The 26,610-nt window shown below is 46.9% G+C and overlaps 2 long non-coding RNA genes across 3 annotated transcripts; one reads left to right on the top strand and one right to left on the bottom strand.

Moving 5' to 3' along the window:
* Positions 1 to 378: 378 nt before the first annotated feature.
* LOC141728435 (uncharacterized) lies at positions 379 to 10,591 on the bottom strand. Of its 2 annotated transcripts, XR_012579331.1 has the most exons (4): positions 10,446 to 10,590; positions 8,283 to 8,329; positions 7,042 to 7,251; positions 379 to 431 (listed from the first exon to the last, which is right to left on the bottom strand). It is a non-coding gene; the product is annotated as an uncharacterized LOC141728435 (long non-coding RNA). The 2 variants fall into 2 exon arrangements; XR_012579330.1 differs by lacking the exon at positions 379 to 431 and having other exon boundaries at positions 4,886 to 7,251; positions 10,446 to 10,591.
* A 2,223-nt stretch (positions 10,592 to 12,814) lies between these two features.
* On the top strand, positions 12,815 to 25,599 carry LOC141728434 (uncharacterized). The gene is made up of 3 exons (XR_012579329.1): positions 12,815 to 12,991; positions 16,645 to 18,593; positions 21,330 to 25,599. It is a non-coding gene; the product is annotated as an uncharacterized LOC141728434 (long non-coding RNA).
* The last annotated feature ends 1,011 nt before the right edge of the window (positions 25,600 to 26,610 follow it).

Raw genomic sequence — 26,610 nt, 5'->3', positions numbered from 1 at the left:
GCCTTGGAAAGGGGGATTGGTTCTCTCTAGGGTCAAATGGAGTGGAGTACAGGGTGGGCCTGCCTTTGGGCTCTTGTCTGGTGGCCAAAAGCAGGGGTGAATTCAAGCACAGTCTAAGTGGATCATCACACGTGGCAGTAGAAAATCAGACGTCTGGGTTCCAGACATTTATTTTCTGCATTAAGGGGGAAGAGGGATGAGTGTAACTGCCAGTTGTTTGTCAAAATGCACAATTTTTTTAATTATAAAGCCTCTGTCTGTATTGATTTCTGCCTCTGGTCTCTCACTGCTTTGGGGAAGCACCAGGATGGTTTGTTCCAGGGTCACAGGTGTGCCAGGTTTTTTCCTGGCAGGTTTTTGTATCCACTCAAGCCTCCAAGAGATGGGAGGAAAATGAGGTTGGAGCACATATGGTGTGTTTGGACAAAAACCTATGGGAAAGAAAGCAAAAAAAAAAAAAATGTTAGTTAGCCACTGAGTGAAAAGTGGGTCCAGACACTTCAACTATATCAGGCTAGGGAGGAAAAAATAAATAGAAATAGGTCTGATTTTTGCTGAATTTCAATTAAAATTAAAAGTCACCCAATTTTTGGGTCAAATTTGAGAAACATGAGGACAGGTCATTGCTCCCACCACAAAATTCCCAGACAGGAGCATGCAGGTCTCAGCTGTCCACAATGAGATGATTCAAACCCTCGAGTGTTGGTTCCTCTCCTGTGGCTTAGAGCCACATTCCCTTTCCCAGATGCCTGGAGAGAAAAGCTGCTGGAAATCAAGGTTGGTTCTGCTGAAGACCATCCAAAAATGCTTTCTTTGTAGACCAACAAATCAAAGCTGCATCTCCATCTGGAGCACCAGTGGCTGCTGCTCCATCTCTTGGAAGCAGGAATCTTCTGGGCACAGATTCCAGTGCTGTCCTCAGCCACCCAACAGTGAGACACATTGCTCATGAAATGGAAGAGCCAGTCTGAGACCAATCCATGAGAATAATTAACTGCAGTTTTAATTTAGGTGGTCAGGCTGGAGGACCATGGATTTCTCCAGGATAACTGGAAAATAAATTTCAGATTCTTTTTGCTTGCCCCTAAAAGCTCAATGCAAATTTTAAAGGGGGGGAATCAGTTTAGCATTTTAATTGTATAAACTTTGCTTTTAGTCAAAATATATATACATCACTTAAAATTCTTTGCTTAGGAGGGGATTGTTCCCTATGAGGGTGGTGAGGCCCTGGCACAGGGTGCCCAGAGAAGCTGTGGCTGCCCCTGGATCCCTGAAAGTGTTCAAGGCCAGGTTGGACAGGGCTTGGAGCAACCTGGGACAGTGGAATTTGCCCTTGCCCATACCTGGGTATTGGAATTGGATGAACTTTAAGGTCCCTTCCAACCCAAACCATTCTGAGATTCTGCAAAAATAGTTCTAAAAGTTTTAAATTACAGCTGAGACATTAACACTTCATTTTCATTCAAACATTGTCTTGCTGTTAATGGTTAAAAAATTTTCCTTGAAGGAGTCTTAATAAAACTTTTCCACTTTCTCTTTTTCAGCTAGACCCAAAGCTCTACATTTCTTGCCATAAAAAAAAAAACAGTTAAAAATTAATTGGGCCGGGTTTCTTTTTTCTTTTTACTTCCTTTGGGTCAATTAAGAGGAAGCACAAAGCAATTTTCCACATTTTACTTCACTCTCAGCTGGCTGCTCTCCCTGGCATGAGCTGCCACAACCTGGTAATGGACAGGACCTTGCTCCTCTGCCACAGCCCCACAGCCGAAATGATGAAAAGGCTCATTGTTCCCAGGAAAGTGTCTCATTCCTCACTCTTTTGGCATGGGAAGTGATATCCCATAATCAGTGAGTGATTCAAGGTCTCTCACAATCACCTCCATAAAACCTTAATTAAATTCAGTGGAGACTCTGTCACAGAAAGCCACACTGGGTCCCCTTGCACCAGGAAAGCCAAGAAATGACACATTTAAGGATTTAATGACTGAATTTTTGGGTTGGCTCTGCTACACAGGATTTCAACTGTCACAGTTTAACCCTTTTTATAGATGGAGATGATATAGATATGGATACATATGGGAACAAATCCCAGTTGGAGTATTCCCAGCAGCTCGTGGGTTTATTTCACAGCCTGGCACTCTCTGCTGAGTGGGTTTTCCTTCAGATCAAGGCAGACAGGAGGAGGGGGAAGGAAAACACAAGGGATTGCAAGGAGGAGGTGGCAGGCTCCACACCAGGACCGGAGCCAGGCTCGCTTCCCCCGCTGCACATTTTACAACCAAGTGTTGTGTCTGAGGGGATGGGAGTGAGACATCCCAAAACCCAGCAGGAACCACCCCTCTGGCAGCACTCACAAACCAGATGCAGCACCCAAAGATGTGCAAACCACATCCAAAAATCCTCTCTCATCTCCATGTGACATGGGAAAACTGGGAAGGTGAGGGCAGCACTTCCCTCCCCTCTGCAGGCTCAGGACACTCCTGATGACATTCCTTGGGACACTCCTGGATGGTCACACTCACTCCTGGGAGTCTCAGGTTCCAGTGGCTGGAATGTTAAGGTGAAATGTAAATGTGGAATTCAAGGTAAGCAACAACTGAATTTGGGCAATACTCCTGCTTTCATCTTTTTAATCTATTTTATGAAGAAGGATCAAGAAACCTCCTTCATTCACCCATCATTCAGATCAGCCAAGACCTGGACTGGCCCCATCCTTGCAAAAAGTGGATATTGCAGAGTCCCTGTGGTCAGAAAAACCATTCTGGTCACTGTTGCCATCAGCACCCAAATGTGTTTTAAAATACTCTGGGGCAGCCACTGAGAGGGGCCTGCAGTGCCCAAGTTGTGGCCGTCCCATCCCTGGAAGTGTCCAAGGCTAGGCTGGACAGGGTTTGGAGCAACCTGGGATGGTGGAAGGTGGAGGTTGGAATGAGATAATCTTTATTTTCCCTCCCTGCTCAGTCTATTCTCAGTGAGGAGTGATCAGAGCTTCACCACTGCTCCTTCCCCGAGCCCCCCTCTCCCTTGTGGCTGTCTCGGCTCCCCCCAGAGGGGGATGAGGGGGAGGAGGGAGGTTATTACACAATGTTTTTGTTCCACTGACAGCTTCCCTCTGCCAGTTGGAACAGGCTGCTCATAAATTTCGGCTTTCTGGAGGGGTTTCAGGAGTTTTGCATTCTTAGATCATTGTCTGCCTTTCCCAGCAACAATGGGGGCAGGAAGGAGCTGCTCCAGAAATGCCATGTGCTCTGGGGGGATCTCTCCTGGATGGGGATTGCTCAGAGGGGGACAGAGGGAGTTGTTTCAGCTCCCAGCCTGGGTAGCCAAGGAGGCAGCTCAGTGGAAGCAGGAATGCTGCTGGCAGTGCCCTGTGGAGATCTGCAAAGGTCAGCTCCATCCTGCCACTCCAGGGAGAGGACTGGAGGGATTATCCTGTGGTTATAAGGTGGAAAATGAGATGTGGGATTGTTGGGGTCTCGTTTGTCAGAGTGACCCCAAGAAGAGTTCTAAAGTCTCTTTTCCCAACCTGGTGCTTGAAGAAGGAGTCAGGGCTCTTCATTTCTTGTTCTCAAGGTTGCTTATTGTATCTTATCTATAAAATTCTTTCTCCTGTCCAGCTGAGGTCTGCTCAGCAGGACAGTTCCAGGCACCCTGCCTGTCCCCAGGGCAGTGTTATGTCTTTATACTAAAAACTATGGGTGTGTATATATATATTTATATATATATATATATATATATATATAGACACGTATGTATAGTACATATACATAGTATATAGTATATATAAACTACGTATAAATAGTTTTATACTAAAAACTACATATACAATGTTTACAATTACTTCCCAATACCTATCACCTATGTTAGACAATGAGCTTCTACTCTAAACCAATCTGTAAGTGCCAACATCACAGCAGAAGATGGAGGCCAAGAAGAAGAAGAAGGAGAAAGGCTGGACATGCCCAGATTCCTCCATCTTACCCCCCTGAATCTCCATTCTAAAATCCCCAAAAATCTGCTTTTTCACCTTGTGATAAATTCACTATTATTCTACTTAATGTGTCGTGGCTAGGAGATCTTCATCTAAGGTTGGTAACTTGCTCCATGGGTCATAATCAAAACCAGAGGCATTTTTGGGCTCAGTGCCAGGGTCTCTGAGACCCCTGGCAAGGGTCTTGGCTGCTCAGGACAGCCAGAGGGATGTCCTGGGATGGTCTCTGACATGGGATGGCCCCTGCTGTGGGTGCTCAGCTGGAGATGCAGCTGAGCCCCTCCTGGCTCAGGTGTGAGCACCTTGGCAGGCTCAGCACATCCTGCACCACCCTGGCAGCTGCTGGGACTGGGATTTTGGAGGAAATCTTGTCCTGCAGGCGAATTACAACTGAAATCCTGTTGCAAGGCTCCTAACCAGATCAGAGGATCAAGCTCTCAATTCTCTCAGACTCATCCTGTGAAGGCAGCAGCTTTTCAGAGTGTGCTGCTCCCTTCCCAGGCTGCCAATTCCAGCCCGAGCTTTGGTGCCTTGAATGCCCTGCCAAGGGTGGGCTCTGCCTGCTCCACAAGGTTCCTGGCATGGTGTGGGTCCAGCCCAACCAGTAGGCTGGGTTCAGGAGTTTTAGGAACCAGGGAGCATCCCAAACTGCCAGCCTGGGTGCTGCTACCCTCTATGGGGGCATGAGGGTTTAACCATAGTGTGAGAAATAGCTCCTCACTTTTCATAGTTTAGGAAAGTCTATTGAGCCTTATCAAAAATACAACAGAAGACTGAATAAAGAAAAAAGGTTACGACACTGGGAGCAAAAGATTTTCCCCTGCATGTGCTCAGCCTCCTCACAATGGAGGTTTTCCCTCTTTGACCCTTTAACTCCTCCCAAAGTTCTGTCCCTCAACCCCTTCTTTGCTGTCCAGTGGTGGAGATCTCTTCCTCAAACCCTGGTTGGAGCTCAGATGTCACCACAGTGACAAGCCAGCCCTCCCAGATGTCCCAACCCCAGCTGTCCCTTGATAACCACGTGAGGGGGTACAACATAACTATAAATCTATAAAACTTCTCTTAACCTATATACATGATATTTTCCCATTAATTGTGAGAGTCAATCACCACAATACTCATCTATCACAATACCAACCTGTATGGGCTGCACCAGCTGGAATGCTGGGCACAGGAGTGACCCTGGTGCTATTCAGTTCACCCAGAGAGCCAAGGAAACCCAGCCAGGACAGAGTGCAAGAATCCTTTCCTACAGAGAGCAATCACTGAGGACTCAGAGACCTTGCAAAGGGACAATTCCAGTGCAAAGGGACAATTCAGTGCATTTTTAAGCCAGGGCTGTAGAGGAGAAGTTTTCTTGACTTGTGACACACAAACCTCTCAGGGATCTTGCAAAGGGACAATTCCAGTGCAAAGGGACAATTCAGTGCATTTTTAAGCCAGGGCTGTAGAGGCAAAGTTTTCTTGACTTGTGACACACAAACCTCTCCCCCAGCAGTGGAATCACTCATTTGGATGGGAACAGCAGGAGCTGTGTCTTCATCAGCAACCAGGACTCATCCTCTGGCCTGAAGCCAAGTCCCCAATCTGATCCAGCCCATATTTTACGAAAATAATACCCATAATTACAAAAATAATACCCATAATAGCCCATAATTACGAAAGAGCAGCCACACCAAGCCGCATCTTAGGAATGTCCTTGATCCATGAAATCTCCCAAATTTTGCCTGGGAATTGTTGACCCATGCCAGGAGCTGAGGTGACCACTGAAATCCAGCACCTGGAAATGCTCCTCAGCTTTTTGGTTTGTTTCTCAGCTTTTTGGTTTGCTCCCAGCCCCACAACAGCTCCAGCAAAGTCCTGAAGAAGTTATTTTCCTTTCTCTGGGTCTCCTCCAAGCCCACTCAGCACAGACAGAGGACCCCAGCCCTCTGAGACCCCCCTTGGCCAGCTCCTTCAGAAAGGTGCCTATAAAATCTTAATTATCTCCATTAGCTGCCAGCCAGCCCCGAGTTACAGTCCCAGGGATGCCAGGAGGTTTCCTAGTAACAGCGTGCAATCAGCCAAAAAAAAAGAGGGAATTATTTATCAGAGAGCTCCTTGCCATGCAGGAGGAGAGGATGGCAGGGGAAGGGTGTCCCAGGGGCTCTGCAGGGAGGAGCTGCAGCCTCCAGCACCTCTGTGAAGGATGAGAGGTTGTGGTGCTCCTGGAAATCATTCCTTTGGGCAAAAAAAAACAGCCACGAAAAAATCTTCCTGGGTGGGAAAAGCCAGGGTGTCACACAAGGGCCCCTGCCCTGACCTAAAAAGAACATTTCAAGCTCAAGGCTGGCTGTATATACTTTTCCTGGGAAAAGCCCTTTTTGGAGTTTTTTTTTTTTACCATTTTCCCATCCCACCTTCAGGACAAGCAAGGCCAGGGACTGATTTTGGTGCAAAAATCTTGAGATTTGCCATGTGCCACAGGGTGAGGTGAAATTTTCCTTGTTGTTCATGATTTCTTCCCAGTTCTGTCAGGGATGGAAAGGATTTAGCACCAGGATTTGATTCCTGTGACTGTGTTCACTGGGGTCTTAGGATGAGGGAAGAGACGAGGATCTGACTCCATGTTTCAAAAGGCTTGATTTATTATTTTGTGATATATATTATATTAAAACTATGCTAAAAGAATAGAAGACAGGATTTCATCAGAAGGCTGGCTAAGAATAGAAAAAGAAAGAATGATAACAAAGGTTTCTGTCTCGGGCTCTCTGTCTGAGCCAGCTGGGCTGTGATTGGCCATTAATTACAAACATCCAACATGGGTCAATCACAGATGCACCTGTTGCATTCCTCAGCAGCAGATAATCAATATTTACATTTTGTTCCTGAGGCCTCTCAGCTTCTCAGGAGGAAAAATCCTAAGGAAAAGATTTTTCATAAAAGATGTCTGCGACAGATTCCTGAGGGATTTCTTCACTTCCTCAAAATGCCAGCCTTCCTCCTGAGCCCAGTTCAAAGCTATTGACACAGAGGAAGAAATGCTGATTGCTTTGTGTGCTTCCTCTCACCTGGAATTCCATTTCTGCAGAGCACCTTATGCACCAGCCTCCAGAGAACTAAACTTGGAATCTGTGAGTTCTGGTCTTCTCATGTCCAGAAATTAATTCCCACAGGACATGCTCCATGATTTTTCCAGACTCTAAGGTGGGGCTGACCTCCAGAGCTCTCCAAATCCTCCTTTATTCCTTTTTTAAGGTTTGTATAAATCTTGGAATCACCTGAGGATGGGCAGAGATCAGACACCAGGAGATTTTTTGTAGATGACAGGCAGCACAATTCCACCATAGAATTCCATTAGAGCACTCTCATCCAGTCCCATGGATGCAAATACATTTAATTTCATTAAACAGCCCCTAAAATTTTATTTCCCTGGCTGCTGCTTATTGTCTCTCCCAAACATTGCTGTTCTGCGCAGAATCTTGGAGCAAGTCTGCATATAGAAACTGAGAAAAAGAAAGGAATTCAACCTTTGCCATAATCACCTTTTGTGAGGCTGTCCCCCATCCAACAACCCACACACATTTTCCCTGAAGTGTGCTGTTAAAACACTCACAACCCCCTTTTTTTGTCACTCTCAGCATCCCTGGCTACTCTCTGCTCCAGCTGCTCCTCAGCCCTCCAGCTTTCATCCCTAAGTACCCCAGCCTTGCATTTGCACTGTTCTTTCATTTCTCCTCCTTATTTCCGTTTCTTGTATGCTCCCTTTTAACAGCTCAGCTCACTAAGAAGTGTCTTAATTAGCCAAGGAGGCTTTTGTGCTGAAATTCCTGATTTTCATGAGCAAAGGCAGGGTTTGTTCCCAAGCTCTGAATGAGCTTTCTTTAAAAATAAATCAGCCAGCTGTCTTGGACACCTTCTCCCCTTCATGGCAACCTCAGACTTCCCAAAAAAAGCTGCAGTCAACTCTCCTGAAATCCCAAATCCACAGCCAAGAGCTTCTCAAGCCTCTCTCCAGGTGCAAGTCCAGTTATTTCACAGCTCTGAGAGCCCCATCTGCCACCCCTGACCCCAATTGTCCTCTGCTCCTTCTCCTTTATGAACAGCAGGTCAAACACTCTGGTGGGTGTAGACAGGACTGACCAAGGGCTCTCTCCCTCTACTCATTCAGCCTGGAGCACTTCAGGGCCCTCATCCAACCCTGGAGTATCAGATAAGGACTTGGAGCAAGTCCAGAGGAGGCCACAGAGATGCTCCAAGGGCTGGAGTCCCTCTGCTCTGGAGCCAGTCTGGGAGAGCTGGGGGTGCTCACCTGGAAAAGAGAAGGATCCAGGGAGAGCTCAGAGCCCCTTCCAGGGCCTAAAGGGAATTATAAGCAAAAAAAGATTAACAAATTTTTACATGGGCAGGGAGTAACATGACAACAGGAACAGTTTTAAACTAGGAGTTATTTAGATTAGATCATAGTAATAAATTCTTCAGTGTGAGGTTGGTGAGGCTGCCCAGAGAAGCTGTGGCTGCCCTTGAATCCCTGGAAGTGTCCAAGGCCAGGTTGGATGGGGCTTGGAGCAACCTGGGATAGTGGAAGTTCCTGGGACAGAATGGGATGAACTTTAATCTCCCTTCCAACCCAAACCATTCTGTGCTTCTGCATTTATCCTTTCCTGGAGATTTTTAAAATCCATCTGGACACAACCCTGAGTAACCTGCTCTAGGGAAACCTCATGTTAGGTGACCTCCAGTGTCCCTTCCAACCCAAACCTGACTCTGACCCGAAGCCAAGCTCTTGCCCTCGCCAGAAGTTCAGTTGCAATCCTTCAGCTGCTGCTCATGGGGATCTCAGATGGGCTCTCTGCACACCTCAGATCCCCCTGAGTGTGTGTGTGCCCATCCCAGCCTGCACAGGACACAGGGATGTGCTTTTCCTGGATGTCACCCTGCCTTCCTCCCACCCTTCAACACAGCCAGGAGAAAACAGGGCTTTTAATGAGCTCCAGCCTGGCAGATCCCTCTCAGCCTCAGGAACAAAATGTAAACATTGATTATCTGCTGCTGTGGAATACAACAGGTGCATCTGTGATTGGTCTCATGTGGTTGTCTCTAATTAATGGCCAATCACAGCCCAGCTGGCTTGGACTCTCTGTCCAAGCCACAAGCCTTTGTTATCATTCTTTCTTTTTCTATTCTTAGCCAGCCTTCTGATGAAATCCTTTCTTCTTTTAGTATACTTTTAATATGATATATATCATAAAATAATAAATCAAGACTTCTGAAACATGGACTCAGATCCTCGTCTCTTCCCTCATCCTGAGACCCCTGTGAACACGGTCACATCGCAGCTCCTTCCTTTCCCATCAGATCCCATCAGTGCAATGTTGACTCTGCCTCTCCTGCGTTGCTTTGTTCCACTCGCACCGCGGGGCTTTGATCACCTGCGGCTTTTCCATCCCCATTCGCAGCTCCCTTCCATCTCCCGGACAGCAAAGAAAGAAAGGCCCCCTTTCATTTTCTCCCCGTTTTGTCTCCGGGCTCTCAATACCCGCCTGGAGCAGCTCTGCCCCATCCCCTTGAGCATCCCGCTCGCACAAAGCGCTCTTTGTGCTGGTCTGGGATCCAGCCAGCCCGGCCTGCAGGCTCAGCTTATCCTGAGGCAGAGCCAGCTTTACAGCCTTCAGCAGAACCACTGAGTGGATGGTGGCATCGCTCGGGGGTGCTCGGGGAGCCTTTGTCTGCTGCTGGCACCTCCCTCAAACCCTCACTTTTTGCGCTCCTGGATTTTGGAGGGAGCAGATTTGCTCTTCTCTGCCCCTCTGGGCAGAGCTGGCTGGGGAACAGAAGATTCCGGATTCTCCCTTATCTGTAAGGGACAATTTTACTCCTTTTCTTATTCTTAAGGAATTTCTGAAGAAGCCAGGCAAGGGATATGCCCTCAGGATTCAGGCTTGTCCTGGAGATCCTTTACATCCCCCCTTGAACCTTTACATTCCATATAGGCAGAGGTTCCTGCCATTCCCCTGAATATTTACATCCCATATTGACATAAATTCCTGCCATTCCCCCTGAACATTTACATCCCATACTGGCAGAGATTCCTGCCATTCCCCTGAACCTTTACATCCCCCCTTGAACCTTTACATCCCATATTTGTAGAGATTCCTACGATTCCCCTGAATCTTTACGTCCCGTGTTATAAATAGGTTAGCAACTGTTGTAGAATAGTTGATTGATCGTTAAACATGTGCTGTTAGTTTGGTTATTATATTTTAAAAGGAGGTTAAAAGGGTAGTTATAAGAAATATGGTACTAAAAGTACCATAATACACCTAAGGAAAGTGCACCACCCCCCAGCAAAACCAGCCAGCCTGGACAGAACTCTAATGGGCCAATCAAGCTCCTTAAACCTTCATGTAAATGAAGGATGTAAAAAGAAACCAATCCAAAGGGACAAAAAACAGGATAAAAAGGGGATTCTGACCCAGGAAAGCTGTGCCGTTCCATCGGGGCCATCACTGCCGAGTAGCCCCGGCGCCGGCTTTGCATCACTCAAAAAATTCCCTGCCCGAGCCCCCACTGCCGAGAATTGCCCGTTTTTTCACATTTTCATTCAAAGATGCTCCTGCTGCTGTGGTACTCTGCCACTCCTCACTGGCACCAGCCCGAGGATGTTGGGCTGCCTGGCCAGGATTTGGGAAGGTCTGGCCAGCTCAGGATTCCTTGGGGGCTCACCCCGGTCTCCCAGAGTGATTGCCAAGGGGAGCAGGGGGAATGGCAGGAATTTCTGCCAGGATGGGATGATAAAACGAGAGCAAGCTGCCGGTACTAAAATTTTCCCAGTGTTAGGAAAATTAATCCACAAACACCAGCGGTTTATGTCTGAAAAGGAGACTGAAGAGTCCTTTCTGGCTTTATTTGAATGAAGGGAGAGGCTATGGGGCATTCCCTTGGATTGCTCAAATTTTTGGAGGACACAGTCTCCTTTTTATCCCAATTTCCCAGCCACATTTCCCTTCTCTCTTTCCCTATTGGCTGAGGTACTTGAGAAGTACAAACTTCCCAACGCACCTGATACTAAAGATTTCCCTCTAATGTATAACCCTCCCTTTTAATTTTTAATTCTTACTGAATTAAAGGGTTTCCCCATTGTCTCTTTCATCTTTCAATGTCCAATTTCATTTATCAGCAAACCAAAAGTTTATTTGTAAAAGCAAATATCTTTTTCCATTCATCAATCAGTGGAATATTTCCCACTGCTTCTTTTATCTCCCAGTGCTAGTTTTATCTGCCAGCAGACCCACAACTTGTTTGTAAAGACAAATCCACTATTCATCTCAAGTGATTCCAGCATTTATTATAAGAAAAAGAAAGGCCTTAAGCAAGGGGACGTGTGGGCCAAGCAGGAGATGGAGTGGCACAGCTTCCCTGGGTCAGAATCCCCTTTTTATCCTGTTTTTTGTCCCTTTGGATTGGTTTCTTTTTGGATCCTTCATTTGCATGAAGGTTCAAGGCTCTTGATTGGTGCATTACAGTTCTGTCCAGGCTGGCTCGTGGTGCACTTAACTTAGGTGTAATATGATACTGTTGAGTACCATGTTTCTTATAAAATATATATTTTATTTCTTATATACCCTTTTAAACCCCTTTTACAATACAATAACCAAACTAACAGCACATGCTTAATGATCTATCAACTATTTTACAACAGTTTCTAATCTATTTTTAACATGGGATGTAAAGATTCAGGGGGAATGGCAGGAATCTCTACCAATATGGGATGTAAATGTTCGGGGGAATGGCAGGAATCTCTGTCAAAATGAGATGTAAAGGTTCAGAGGAATTGCAGGAATCTGTGTCAATATGGGATGTAAAAGTTCAGGGGGAAAGGCAGGCAGGGGAATGGCAGGGGTCTCTGCCAATATGAGATGGAAATGTTCAGGGGGATGGCAGCAATTTCTGCCAATATGGGATGTAAAGGTTCAGGGGGGGGGGGGTGTAAAGGTTCAGGGGAATGGCAGGAATCTGTGCCACTATGGGATGCAAAGTTTCAGAGGGAATGGTGGGAATTTCTGACATTATGAGATGTAAAAGTTCAATTCACCCCTGTGCAGGTACCTGGAGGGTTCCATGCCCTGCAGGGGCTGATTCCCTCAGGGAAGGAAAGGAAATCCTCATGGGTGGATTCAAGAGCTGCTTTTTAAAATGGTTTTCCTGTGTGGAGTGAGCTTGGTGAGAGGGATCAGAGGTTCTGGGGGGATTCCCTCTAGCCTGGCTTTGCTTGGAAAGGAAAATTCCCCTCTTCCTACTGATTTATCCTCAGCAGGCACTTCCATATTTCAGGCAAGGCACAGACTGGACTCCAGGCCGGTTTTAGCCAGGATGCTCTGTGAGTCCCAGAGGGAAAAAATGCTGCTTCATTACTCCAGAAATGCCCTTAACCCCAAAGGACACCACACCTGGCTGTTATTGTAGGGTTTTTCCTCAGGGGAACACCCTGATCAGTAATTGCCAGGTGGTTGTTGCAAATATTTTTGCAGTCACAGGCTGATTCTTTTTTTCCCCTGTGCTGTTTGCAGGTGGAAATCAAGACCTTAGGGGAATCAGTTCAGGATATTTACCAATCTCTAGGACAAACCTGAATCCTGAGGCTTCTCCAGAAACTCCCTAGGAATAAGAAAAGGAGTAAAATTGTCCCTTACAGTTAAGGGAGAAACCTGAATCTTCTGTCCCAGAAGGGCAGAGAGGAGCAAATCTGCTCCCTCCAAAATCCAGGAGCGCAAAAAGTGAGGGTTTGAGGGAGGTGCCAGCAGCAGACAAAGGCTCCCTGAGCAGGGGAGGGAGCGAGGAGCTGGCTCCGAGGCTGCTGGCCGGGTTGCCATGGATTTTGTGCTAATCAGCCCCTTCCTTGCAGGGAAGCAGAGGGAACAGGGAGGATTTGGAGCGTGCAGGAGCTGCCTCCCTACCTGAGCTGTGTCCTGTGACCATCTGCCCAGAGGATGCGCCAGAGCAAAGGGCCAAAATTAACTGGTACAGGATATTTTGGGAAATGATGTCCCTGTGCCTCATTCCTGGCTGTGGCTCGGACCTGCCCTGATTCTGCCCCGTTTGGGGTATGGGTGCTGGGAGGGGGAAATTTGGGGATTTTGGGGTGTCTGTGTGAGCTGTGGGACACCTGCAGAGCCCAGAAAAGCCTCCAAAGCTCTCCTGTAAGGGTACAAATCAGTGTGGAAACCTGTGTGTGTCTCACTGTGCCCTTGTGTGGGGCTGGCACTGAGTCGGGGGCTCCCCACAAGTTTTCATTGTCATTTTCAGGATGTTTCCTTGAATAGACCAGAGGGGCAGAGCCAGGCTCTGGGGCTGAACTGAGCCAGGGCAGGTTAATATTGAATATTAGGAACAATTTAATCCCTGAAATGGTGGTCAGACATTGGAACAGGCTGCCCAGGGCAGTGCTGATGTCCCCAGCCCTGGAAGGACTTAAAGATGGATGTAGCACTTGGGGACATGGGTCAGTGGTGGGTTTGGCAGTACTGGAGGAATGGTTGGACTCAAGGGTTTTAAAGCTCTTTTTCAACATAAATTATTTCCAATATTCCTCCACTTTTCATATTTGCAGTCTTTTAAACCTAGATTTATATATTTTAAAAAAAACCTAAATAACAAGCAAATCCTTAAAATTCAAATAACATGAAAAACATCAAATAGACAAGTTACTCAGTAGCCTTAAAAATGTAAAATATAATAAAAAATAAAAATTAAATTAAAATATTATAAAATATTTATTATTATGAAATAAAATTTTATATTTTTAATAATAAAATTTTAAATTTTTAAATAAAATTTTATCATTTATAAAATAAAAATGTTATAAAATATTTTATTATACAGACTTCTCAGGGAAAGGGTGGAATGACCACCCCTGGATGTGTTCAAAAACCACATGGATGTGACATCTGGGGACGTAGGTTAGTGGTGGGTTTGGCAGTGCTGCGGGAACGGTTGGCCTCTATGATTTCCAATTTTTTTTATTTTTGATAATAAAATTTTATATTTTCATAATTAAATTGTATTTAAAATTATAAAATTTTATTATTAAAAACAATAAAATAAAAATATTATAAAACAAAAATAAAAATATTATAAAATATTTTATTATACAGACTTCCCAGGGATAGGGTGGAATCACCACCCCTGGATGGGTTCAAATCCCTGTGGATGTGACATTTAGGGATGTGGGTTTGGTAGTGCTGGGGGAACTGTTGAGCTCCATGGTCTCAAAGGTCTTTTCCACCCTAAATTATCCAAAGACTCTATGATTTATGCCCATTCCCTGGGGTGGGGCTGCACACCAGCCCTGGGCACCTGTCCCCCATGAGCTGTGTGATTTCTCTGTGACTTTCAGCCACCTTGTCCCCACTTCCTGGAGCCTCTGTGGCCGCAGGGGATGCCCAGGGACAGGGGACACCCCTGCTGCCTCACTAAACCCTGCAGGCTTAAATTTAAATCACTTTGCCTCAGAGTCACCCAACAAACAAATTAAGTAATGATCAAGTATTCTTAAACCACACAGAAAAATACCTCTATTATCCAGAAAAAGAGATTGTAGTTTAATATCAGCTCTGAAAATGGCACAGCCACATTTGCAGGGTGCTCTGTGCACAAGCAGGGGCTGCTGGAGTTTTGATCTCTGTGGGAACACGATGGAAAGTGTCCTATAGGGATGTAAGGATGGGAAAAGATCGGATGAACTGCAGCAGACCAGAAATGTGGGAAAAGTGTCCTGTGCCGGCACAGGCAGGCTGCAGGGAGGAGATCTGTGCTGGCTGCCCTTGGGGACAGCAGGTGAAGGGCACCTCATTGGAACTGAGACAACACCTCCTGAGCCACTGCCAGGAGATGGATCCTCATGGCGTATTCCATTCCCAAATCTCCTTTTCCTCCTTTAATTCCTCCTTTAACCAGCATTCCAAGCCTACTCCTTGCACTCTTTACTCCCAGGGAGGATTCCTCCTCTGTGACAACGTTCACAGGGGTTCTTGGATGAGGAAAGAGACGAGGATCTGACTCCGTGCTTCAGAAGGCTGATTTATTATTTTATGCTGTATCTTACATTAAAACTATGCTAAAAGAGTAGAAGAAAAGGTTTCATCAGAAGGCTGGCTAAGAATAGAATAAGAAAGAATGATAACAAAGGTTTGTGGCTCAGCTCTCTGTCCGAGCCAGCTGGGCTGTGATTGGCCATTAATTACAAACAACCAACATGGGCCAATCACAGATGCACCTGTTGCATTCCACAGCAGCAGATAATCAATGTTTACATTTTGTTCCTGAGGCCTCTCAGCTTCTCAGGAGGAAAAATCCTAAGGAAAGGATTTTTCATAAAAGATGTCTGCAATACTCCTCTCCCCTCCTAAGCATCCCTTCCAACGCCATTTTTCCTCTGAAACACCCTCAGCTGTGGGACTGAGATAAGGGCACATCCTTGAAAAGGGATTTTTCCTTTTCCTCATTTTTCCTCCATGCTGCCTTCCAGCTGCCTCCAGGACCCCCTGCTCCAGCCCCTCTGGAGGGCTGAATCCCTGCCACAGAAAGCTCTGCTTGAGTAAGGAGCTGCTTGCTGGCTCACGTTCCGGTTTCTCTTTCCCCAACATCCCAAACTGTCAAATATTTGCTTTTCCCTGCAGCATCTCTTTGTACAGATAGGGATGAGGGGGAGTGGGGAATGGTCTCAGCTCGCCCAGCCCATCTGTCCACTGTGGATCTCTTTAAAAGAAAGGACATAATTAAAGAAGAAATAAAGAATGGCTGTACTGGTCTTGCTCTGCTGTTGAGTTGCATTCCCAGATATTTCTCTGCTTAATTTAATGCTCATCCTGCATTGGCTGTATCCCAGGAAATCCCTCTTGGCTGCTGTGGGGTTTGGAGCACCACAGACATGTAAATTCCAAGCTTGCAGCACACAGGAGCTGATGAGGGTTGGAAACCTCACTGCCCAAAGCTCTTCTGGGCACCACATTCTTTTTTATTCCTGGATTTTCCATAATGGCTTCTGAGATACTCCTCAAATTCTGATGCTGCAAAATCTAGAATTGCTAAGGAGCCAGGCTAGGCTTAAAACCCACAAAACTGGGCTTAGAGGCCATCTGAACTTCTTAAAACCACAGCAAAATTTCCCAATGCCATCACTTCCATGGGCTGTTGCTTTGCACTCCGAGGTTGTGTGTCGCGGACATCTTTTATGAAAAATCCTTTCTTTAGGATTTTTCCTCCTGAGAAGCCTCATGAACAAAATGTAAACAGTGGTTATCTGCTGCTGTGGAATGCAACAGGTGCATCTGTGATTGGTCTCATAGAGTTGTTTCTAATTAATGGCCAATCACAGTCCAGCTGGCTCAGGCTCTCTGTCCGAGCCACAAATCTTTGTTATCATTCCTTTCTATTCTATTCTTAGCCAGCCTTCTGATGAAATCCTTTTCTTCTATTCTTTTAGTGTATTTTTAATGTAATATATATCATAAAACAATAAATCAAGCCTTCTGAAACAGGGAGTCAGATCCTCGTCTCTTCCCTCATCCAAGCACCCCTGTGAACACCGTCACAGTTGTGGAGTTCAGGTGCCAAAGCCCAAAATCCAGAGGTTTGGATCACCCTGTGCAATGTTTCCCATGTTTCTCCATCAGGTCCTGCAGGATGAGTGGCAGCACCCCAGAGCCTTTCCTGGCCCTTCAGCTGGGATACTCCTCATCATGGCAACAGCCAAGGATTTCAGTGGGAAGAGATGAAGGTGTCCTGCCTCCTCAGGATCTCATATTGGAGGATCTCATCTTCACTTTTAAGCTTCTGACATCAGTGTGAGGTTTTCCTGAGTCAGATTTCACACAATTCCTATGGATAGACCAACCCTGCATGATTTTCTCTCATCCCTTCCTTGAACCTCCACAATCCCTGGGGAGGATGCAGCTGCCCAGGAGCCAGGAGGTTTTTGAGGTTTTTGCTCAAATCCAGGCTGGGAGATTAAGTGCTTGGGCCAGTGCTCAGCCTCCCCAGCCAGGAGCAGCCATTCCCCACCACAACACCATGGATTCATCCCTGGAATGACGCTCACTGTGCTCCCAGTTCTTCCCTAAGGATGCCTGAGCTGTGGGGCTGAGAAGAGGGAAGGACCAGAGCCACTCTGGTTTTTGAAACAGCAGCATCATTTCCAAGGCCAGCAGCTTCCAAAACAAGTTAAAAATAACCCCAGATGAATTCTCTGCTTCTCCTCCTTCTCCTCCAGCATTCCCATTCCCTTTTACTCCAGCAAGGGAACCCTGAATAATCATTTTGCCCTGAAGAGTGAAGGGAGGCAGGGAAGGAGGGTTGCAACCCCAGACAAAACTGCGTTAATTCATCTTGGAAAGGTTTTTGTCTCCTGTAGAAGCACTGGGGGGTAGAACAGTTGGGAAGGATGGAGAGCAGAGATCTCTGAAGGCAGGTGGTGGAATTTGGGGTTTACTGCAAAGGGCCTGGGTGCAGGGCCCTGCTGGGAGCTGCCAGCCACAGCTCAGAGCAGGCCTGAGAGAAGAGAGGGGTGGAGAGGATGAGAGAGTGAGTGAGTAAGGGAGTAAAAAAGGTAAGAGAGCAAGGTTCTTTTTTTTACAATGAATACATAAATCTTCTGTGTTGAATATTCTAATTTTCACTAGCCAATCTAGTACAATATACAAATCCTATAACATTTACATACAGTCTATAAGAATCATTACATTACCATGCTGTGCTACATTTTTAACCCTAAAAACTCCTCTTTGGACCCCTTCTGCCAAGCTAGCAGGGTCTGCTCTGACCCTTGGACCTCTCTGCAAGCAGAGAGGATTGTTTCATCAAAAGGGGATTACCTTCACTGGCCACACCATTGCTTTCCCATTGTTCAGTAACTGAGGGATCTCAAAGCTTGCTTTCATTTCAGTCTCACTTATAGTTTCTATATTCTCAAAATCTTTTGCCAGACAATCATATTTATAAGGCTTTCCTGTTTCAGCTTCCCCAGCATCTCCCCACTGCTCCTCCATCAAGGGAAGAGAGTGCTCCTTCCTCTCTCCATTGGTATTCCGAGATCATTTGCTGCAGTGGGAGCTGCACAGCCGCCAGCCAGGCTGGGAAACACATCTGCATGGTGATGCAGTCAGAAATTCGGGTCTCCAAATCAATTACTGACCTTCTGCTGCTCCAGAAATTGCTCAGGATGGATTTGCATGCTGGATGTGGGGAAAGGGAGAGGCTCAGCCTCGTTTTCTGCTTCTCTGCTTCTCCTGCTGCCTCAGAGGCAGAGCTGTGGTTTGTTTTTTGGGTCTGATTAATTGCGCCTTGTAGAAATTTCCCAGTTGTCCTGGTTTCCCTTCTCCTGGTGTCAGTTTGGATTGCTGATGCACAAGCTGCTTTTGGAGTGTTTGTTTTATTCCTACAGCACTTGAGGATGATGCTGATTGTGCATCCTGCTGTCACCCACCCCCTCTTCCCTCCAAACAACTCTGGAACCTCCTCACCCCAGCCAGACTGGATGGAGCAGTGAACCTCAGAGATGGCACATTCCCACAAATGTTTCTCAAGTGCTTTTCCATCAGGCAGTTTTCCAGAGGAGACTGAGAGGGTAGGACTGCTCAGCCTCCAGAGGAGAAGGCTCCAGAGAGATCTCAGAGCCACTTCCAGAGCCCAAAGAGGCTCCAGGGGACCTGGAGAGGAACTAGGGACAAGGGATGGAGGGACAGGAAAAGGGAGAATGGGTTCAAAGTGAAAAAGGGGAAATTTGGGTGGGATATTGGGAAGGAATTTTTCCCTGTGAGGGTGCTGAGGCCCTGGCACAGGTTGCCCAGAGAAGCTGTGATTGCTTCTGGATCCCTGTAAGTGTCCAAGGCCAGGCTGGATGGGGCTGGGAGCAGCATGGGATAGTGGAAGTTGTCCCTGCTCATGGCAGGGGGTTATATAGAGATAATGTTTACTTTCTCTTCCAACCCAAAATATTCCATATTTCCAGGATCTAACACATGCTGGACATTGATAACATCCACACCAGTGAGATGACCAGTGCCTAGCCCTGTCCCCTGGCCCAGGACAGGGGAGCTGGGTATAACAACTACAAACCCATCTTCCCCCAAATCCTTCAGAACAAGGGATGAAACCCTCAGGGAATCAGCTTAAAACCATGAATTTGCTGTTAATAAGTAACATGAAATAGCTCTTGGCACAGTGGGCATTGGAAAATATCAGGATGTTGGAGAATATTGTAGCAGTGGGCCCTGAATGGGGAATAATGAACATTGACTCTATGATTGCAGAAGGCTGATTGATTGCTTAATTTTACTATACTATCCTATTAAGAAAAAAACATTGACCTTGTAGACAGTCTGATACAGACAGACAGATCCAATTGGTCAATTGAAATCTAAACACCACCCCCGGTGTCTAGTTAAGAAATCACTCTTTGGTAAACAAACCTCCATAACACATTCTACATGTGCACAACAGCAGGTGCAGCAAGTGGAGGTAAGAATTGTTTCTCATTCTTTTCTCTGAGCTTTCTCACAGCTTCCCAGGAAAATCCTGGGAGAGAACTATGTCTCTCTCTGTTCAGAGGATGTGTGATTACCACAGGGGAAAGGGTGAGAAATACAGCAAAGCCATAAATGTTTGTTAAAGACCAGGCTGGGGTGTCCTCTTTACCATCCCTAACTCCAGGAGTTATCTTCTCCAGGGATGAGGATGCTAAGGAAGCACTCAAAGATGATCCCATGGAAAGCTCCTGCCCATGGATTAACCACCTCTCCCTAAAAAGCATCTCTTTGGCCAGTGTGGGTTCAAGGGACTGTGTTGTGATCCTGGAGAGATTTCCTACATCCACTCCTGCCTGCACCACTCTGATCCTCCCAGTCCCTCTTGGGGCTGATGCTGCTCCTCCTAAATTGTGTGGAATCACATCCTGAGGGACCTTGATGCCTTGAGAAGGCTGAGCTAGAACCAAGACTAGATGGAGTTAAAGAATAAAGTAGGTGTGGTGGTTTGACCAGGAAGAAGTGGGAATTCTGGGATGCTGTGGTCAAACCACTGGGTGCTCGGATTTTGATATTGGCACCTGGTGTGGCCAGTGGGGTTTGGACACAGCATCCCAGGGATTTATGAAAAGGCCTCAATGGATCCACCTTGGGCAGCGCAAGAGCCCAGCTAGGCCTGCACCCAAGATGAACCCAAAATAGTCACAAAATGGATGACCAGTCATAGGATGTCTCATTTTTATAATTTCTGGTCCATTTGCATATTGGAGTTAATTGTCCAGTTACAGCTTTAAGTTATTCAGTCCCATTCTTCTTGTTTTTCTCTCTTCAGCCCACGTTGTTTGTGCTCTTGGGCCTGAAATTTGGATCATTTCTCCTTGGTCCCCAGCTGGAGAAGGAATTGTTTTGTTTCCCTACTCAGTGCAGAGAGCTCACCATCCCTGATATGAAGCTCAGAAGTACACACTGAAGCAGCACAGAATCTGAAAAACACAAAAGCTCAAACCTGAGGGATCAACCCCACAGCCCATCTGGGGAGCAGGGAGGCAGATGGGGGAAGGCAAAGACACCTCACAGTGCCCAGAAATCCTGCAGGGAGGGAGACCTTGGAAAACTGAGGAGGCTGAGAGCTCATGGGATCAGAATTTCCCCTGGGAGCAGCATTCCAGCTCCATGTGCATTATGAGCAGAGCATCAGTGTTTGCTGAGCCATGAACAAGCAGAGCCCGGTGTCATTTGTCTACACGAGCTGGTTTTTAATCCTTGCTGCCAGGAAGGGATGATTTTGCATTTCCTTGGCAGTATGGTGTGCTGGCAGGAGAGGAAAAAGCAGGAATGTGGGCTCTCCCTTCATTTAGAGAGGATCTGGACACGCAGCCATAGCCAGAGGCTGCTCAACCATTCTCAGAGATGCTGAGGAAGCAGCTGGGGGGGTCTGGTCACTGCCAGCACTCAGATCTTCCTAAATTGGAAGAGTGAAGTCTGATCTTTTCAAGAAAAAAAATAAAAACAATTAAAAAACCCAGCCAGCAAGGAAATCCAAGGCTATGTTCCCTCAGAAATCCCTACACACACAAACAAACCTGCCCACGCACACGGCGCCAGATAAATAAATAAATACAGAGAGGTTTCTTTAGTTCTCTAAGGGTTTTGCCCTCAGCTCACTGACAGAGATCAGAGCATCCCCAGGATAATGTCAGCGCTTAGATCACACTCCCAGCTGCTCCTGCTTGGGAGCTGCTCCTGCTTGGGAGCTGCTCCTTTCCTCAGATGAAATATCAGCTTTGAAGGGCTTTGGGTTTGATTATTTCAGTTTCTGTTAAATCCTTGTTTTCCAGGTTGCTTGGAGCCTACAGGAGAGGGACGATGTGGAAATGCTCTCATCAGGTGAATGTCAGTGGTTGCAGGGTGGATTTGGAGGAGAGGGGAATATACAAGAGGAATCAAAGCACAAAGGGATCCCCAAATATTTGTGTTCACCCCATCCCTGGGGTGGGGAATCCTGTGCAGGGGATCTCACCAGTGCTGCTGCACCCAGAGCTCAAACTGAGTGAACTGGTGGAGCTCCAAAACTCCATTGAGGTTATTGAGATTCTCCTCCTGCATTGAAATATCCTCCCTGCAAGTGTTCCTTGAGGGAGTTTCACAGACCCATGGAAAGGTTTGGGTTGGAAATGACCTTAAATCTCCTCCAGTGCCACCCCTGCCATGGGCAGGGACACCTTCCGCTATCCCAGGGTGCTCCAAGCCCTGTCCAGCCTGGCCTTGGACACTTCCAGGGATCCAGGGGCAGCCACAGCTTCTCTGGGAAACCTCAGCCAGGACCTCAGTACTCACAACCAAGGATTCCTTCCCAATATCCCATCCATCCCTGCCCTCTGGCAGTGGGAAGCCATTCCCTGTGTCCTGTCCCTCCATCCCTTGTCCCCAGTCCCTCTCTAGCTCTCCTGGAGCCCCTTTAGGACCTGGAAGGGGCTCTGAGCTCTCCCTGGAGCCTTCTCCAAGTGGCCACCCCCAATTTGGATCTACAAGGTCATTTCTGTGATCACCTGAGTCAGCTCAAAGTGCTGAGCCCCACAAATACCAGGAAAAAGCAGAAGTGGTCAATGCCCAAAGCAGAGCGAGGAGGAGGAGGGAGGAGGAACCTTCCTGGCTTTGCACACAACATTTTCAAGGATCACAGTTTCCATCAGCACCTTTGGAGGTGGAAGCAGGACGTCCACTTCCAAAGAAAGGTCTGATAAGGCCTCTCAGCCTTCAGAGATGAAGGAAGGCAGAGGGTTCTCTGAAAGGGTTTCTGCATCCCCACCAACCTTTGAAACATCACCTCTGATCAGGAAAAAAGGCAAAGAGGCTCCATGAAATAGGTGAATCTTTTCAGAGCTCACGTTTGTTTCCCACAGCTCCAAGACTGCTTTTAAGCATCTACACAAGACTCCAAGATATTCCCACAACCCTTATCTTTCCTGCTTCAGTCCCTTTTATCTCCCAGGTGCAATTTTTCACTGCTTTCTCTCCTCTGTCCCTGTCGGCTCCCATGGCTGTGAATATCCCCCATCCTGGCCTGGTTTGGAATGTTCCAGGTGCTGAGCACGAGGGCAGAGGCACATCCTGGTTGCTGGATCTGTGCTTTAAGGAACACAAACAATCTCAGGCACTGCCAACCCTATCCTTCCTTCAGTGCCAACACTGAAACATCTCCTGCCCTTCAGCCAGCAACCAGTTCTACTTAAAACCTTCAAAAACCCCTTCTCTTTGAGAGCTGCACCCCCAAATCAGCCAAGGCTGTGATTTCTCACGTATTTCGGGTGACCAAACCTGAAGGCAAGCAAGTGACAAAGATCTGCAGGTCATGCGGGCTGCTTTCTTTATAAATCCCCCCAAAAATGGTGTCTCAGAGCCTGGAGCTGGCTGCTGGCTCTGGTGTGGTTTCATTTTCCTCCCAGTGTTGCTGTGTAAACACTGATCAGTCCAAATTATTCAAATCACAACTGTGGAGCGTGGAAGGAGCGTTAATGAGGAAAAAGAGGGAACAGATTGGTGGAGCAGAACGTGTCCCTTGGCTGGAGGTTGGTGGCTCCCATCCAGCACATGCCACTCAGATCCCTTGTTCTGCCACAGCCCTTGGAAACCAGTCCTGCAGGGAGAGAGCTCTGGAACAGCTTGTCCAGCCCCAGGGGGCTGGATGGACAAATATCAGGGGATATTTCCTGTCAGGAATGTGAGTCCCTTGCAGTCTGACTCCAACATGTTTTGGGTTGGGAAGGAACTTAAAGCTCATCCCATTCCACCCCCTGCCATGGGCAGGAATACTTTCCACTATCCCAACCTGGCCTTGGGCACTTCCAGGGATCCAGGGGCAGCCACAGCTTCTCTGGGCACCCTGTGTCAGGGCCTCACCACCTTCACAGCCAGGAATTCCTTCCCAATATCCCATCTATCCCTGCCCTCTGGCAGTGGGAAGCCATTCCTGTGTCCTGTCCCTCCATGCCTTGTCCCCAGCCCCTCTCCAGTTCTTCTGGAGCCCCTTTAGGCTTTGGAAGGAGCTCTGAGGTCTCTCTGGAGCCTTCTCCTTTCCTGGTGAACACCCCCAGCTCTCTGAAGACAAATCTCCAAAGCCCAGGACTGTGAAGAGAATTTAAATTACCATTTCCCCACCCAATACTGGAGTACCAGAGCTGCATTTATTCATCACTGCCCCTGCCTGGCTCCATGATAGACCAGAGAAACTATGCCAGACATGGGGAACAGGCATCCATTCTTCCCCAAAATTTCACACAACATGGCCAGGCCCTTCTTCATCCTCCTTCATGGCCTTGCAGGTGTTTAAAACCCACCTAGACATGGCCCTCAGTGACCTTCTGTCTCAGTTTGGAAAGCCAAGTGTCTGCTAAGGAAGGCAGGAGCCTTCCCTGAAATGAAGAATTTAAACCCTCCCCACCCCTCTGAATTGCTATAAATTTGAAATAAAGGAGCTCTCAGGCAAAAATATGGGAGCAGGAAATAACAGTTCTTCAATAGGGGAGAGAAAAAAAAAAGGATAAAACAAACAATGCAGTACACTAGAACAACACTGACAGCGTCAGAACACAACCTGACACTCTTGGTCAGGGTGTTGGCAGCAGTCCAATTGGAAATGTGGCTGCAGCCCTCCTCTGGTGTCAGGTGGGGTTCTGCTGGAGCAGGCATCCTGTAGAAAAAGGTGTATTCTTCCTCTGACAACCCAGTGGAAGAAGAGGCAGCTGCTGTTCCACTGGGAAATCCAGTGGAGAAGCCATGCAGTTATTCCAGAATCTCCAGATTATATCCAGGGTGGAATGCTTGGCTCCTCCCTCTGGGTCAAGCATCTCCCAATGGGATGCTGTAGTTCCTATCAGCCATGCAGTGACATTGAATAGCTGTTATCAGCAGATGTCCCCTTCCGAGGGAGGAGTGAATGTGGTCACTCAAAGAGATAAGGCAAACTGCCCACTTGACAAAAGATAATCTGCCATACAGATAGGAATAGAAAACATCTTGCCTTGCAATCTGGAACACCTGATTTTAATTAGGCCTGCACTGATCAAGGCATGGGATGAGATGAGCTCCATGAATTCCTTCCAACCTGAATTATTCCATGATTTTAAATTGCTGCTGTGGTTTGTATTAATAAAATAAGTACTACCAGCCACCAGGCCAGGAACAAACTCTCACCCTGGGGGCTGCATCTGGTGGTTGGTTTCTTTTTTAAGATAAACTTTTCCAGATAATTTTTGAACGTCAGTGGCACCAATACCCGGAATAAATTGGAACCACTCATGCAGAAAGGTCCTGGCAAAGCCTTGCAGGAGGCTCTTCAAAGGTGGGAATGGGATCTCTTGGGATACTGCAGCAATTTTCCAAAAGCAAAGCAGGTGTTACAGGTGGAAAGGGTAAAGTGAATTCTGAGGAGGGGCAAATTCACATCTTTCCATGGAAACCTCTTGGTCTGTGGAGAAAGCCAGACAGAAATCACCTGCAACCATTCCTGCATCACACTGCAGCATGAACTAAAGCTTTAAGTCAGCCCCTGAATCTGATGTTTAAAATATCCCAGACATTGGGATATTTTAGACACTTAGAGCTGCTACAATAGGGTCAGAATAAGAGAAATTACACTTGGGAAGGGAAGGAATGAACCCATCAATCTCCAGCCTCAGGAAGAGCAATTTTAAAACCTTCAGTTGCAAGAATTTCAATTTTGGCTGGAGCACCATGAAACACTGCACCAAAGGTGTTTGGGTTTCCCTCCCTACTTTGCTGGCAGTCCTGTTTTCCACCTGTCTGGCCCAGAAATGTGGAAAATCTGGTTGTTCTGCATTTTGGCCCTGCTTCCTTCTCCTGCGAAATATGAAAGGACTCCTTGTCCCCATCCTTGCTTCAGAGGCAGCAGCATTTTGGAGGGACAGGAGCCAAGGCTGTGTCCAGGAGCTGGAGGAGGTGTTGGCATTTCCCAGAGACTGACTGGAACCCTGTTTTCCACCCAGGCTCAACTCACCTGGGAAAGTGCTTAAAAATGGACTTACTTCCCAAAAATGGGGCAACTTCCTTGCTGCAAGGTGCTGTACCTGCTAAAAGCTGATATGAAGTTGCTGGATTATTCTGTGGCAGTGAAATTCAGTGCTGGTGAATAAGCAGAAGGAAACAGCAGATAAATTCAAGAATATTTTGAGGCACAGCCAAATCCTTCTTGGTGAAGGATATTTTAGCTTTGCCTCCTCCTGTTGTGACAGAACAAGGGGTGATGGGTTTAAGATGAAGAAGGGTTGATTTAGATTAGATTAGATTAGATTAGATTAGATTAGATTAGATTAGATTAGATTAGATTAGATTAGGAGGGTGGGTTTTTTTACAATAAGCATTGTAAAACACTGGCAAAGGTGAGAAACTGTGGCTGCCCCATCCCTGGAAGTGCCCAAGGCCAGGTTGGACAGGGATCAGAACAACCTGGAAGTTTTTTTGGGTTGGATCACCTTTAAAAGGGTCATCTCTTCAAATCCAAACTATTCCATGATTCCATAATTCTCTGCAATCCATTCTCCAGGTCCTTAAACCTTGCCTGGTGTGTTCCTATTAACAAGGCTTTGTGGTTTGCCTTTATAGGGATAATTTTTCCCAAATGAGACGTCTGAATGCTCTCAGCTGTGCTTGGCTCCAGGTTTGAGAGTGGTGAGATCAGTTCATGCAATTCCAGGGATTCCTGTGCCTCCTCCTGGTTTCCCACCACAAAGGAAACCAGTCCCATCCCTGTCCCCATGCACGTGATTTCCATCTGCCCATGTTCTGCTCTAAGTAGCTCTTTGCCCTGGAGCTAAACCAAGGTTGGGGTTATATTTACAACCCCCAAATGTCCTCTACTGATGGCTAAATAAATCCCTGGGGTTAGCAAGCATTTTCTCCAGGTTGGTGCAGGCTCCTCTCCTCCAGTCAGACCCTGCACCCACATCAGTGAGGTGAATCAGGGCTGCCCCTCAGCCTCTAAAACCCCAAATCAACCCCTTCCAGATGCAGACATGCAAAAAATCCTTGTATTTTGTGTTTCCTGCAAACTTTCAGGAGTCATTTTTCCTGGGTGCACAGTGGGTTGGTGGAAATTAAGAT

Source organism: Zonotrichia albicollis, chromosome 3 (assembly GCF_047830755.1).
Source record: "Zonotrichia albicollis isolate bZonAlb1 chromosome 3, bZonAlb1.hap1, whole genome shotgun sequence".
In the NCBI taxonomy this organism is placed as follows: Eukaryota; Metazoa; Chordata; class Aves; order Passeriformes; family Passerellidae; genus Zonotrichia; species Zonotrichia albicollis.
This window is presented reverse-complemented; position numbering and strand designations above follow the sequence as displayed.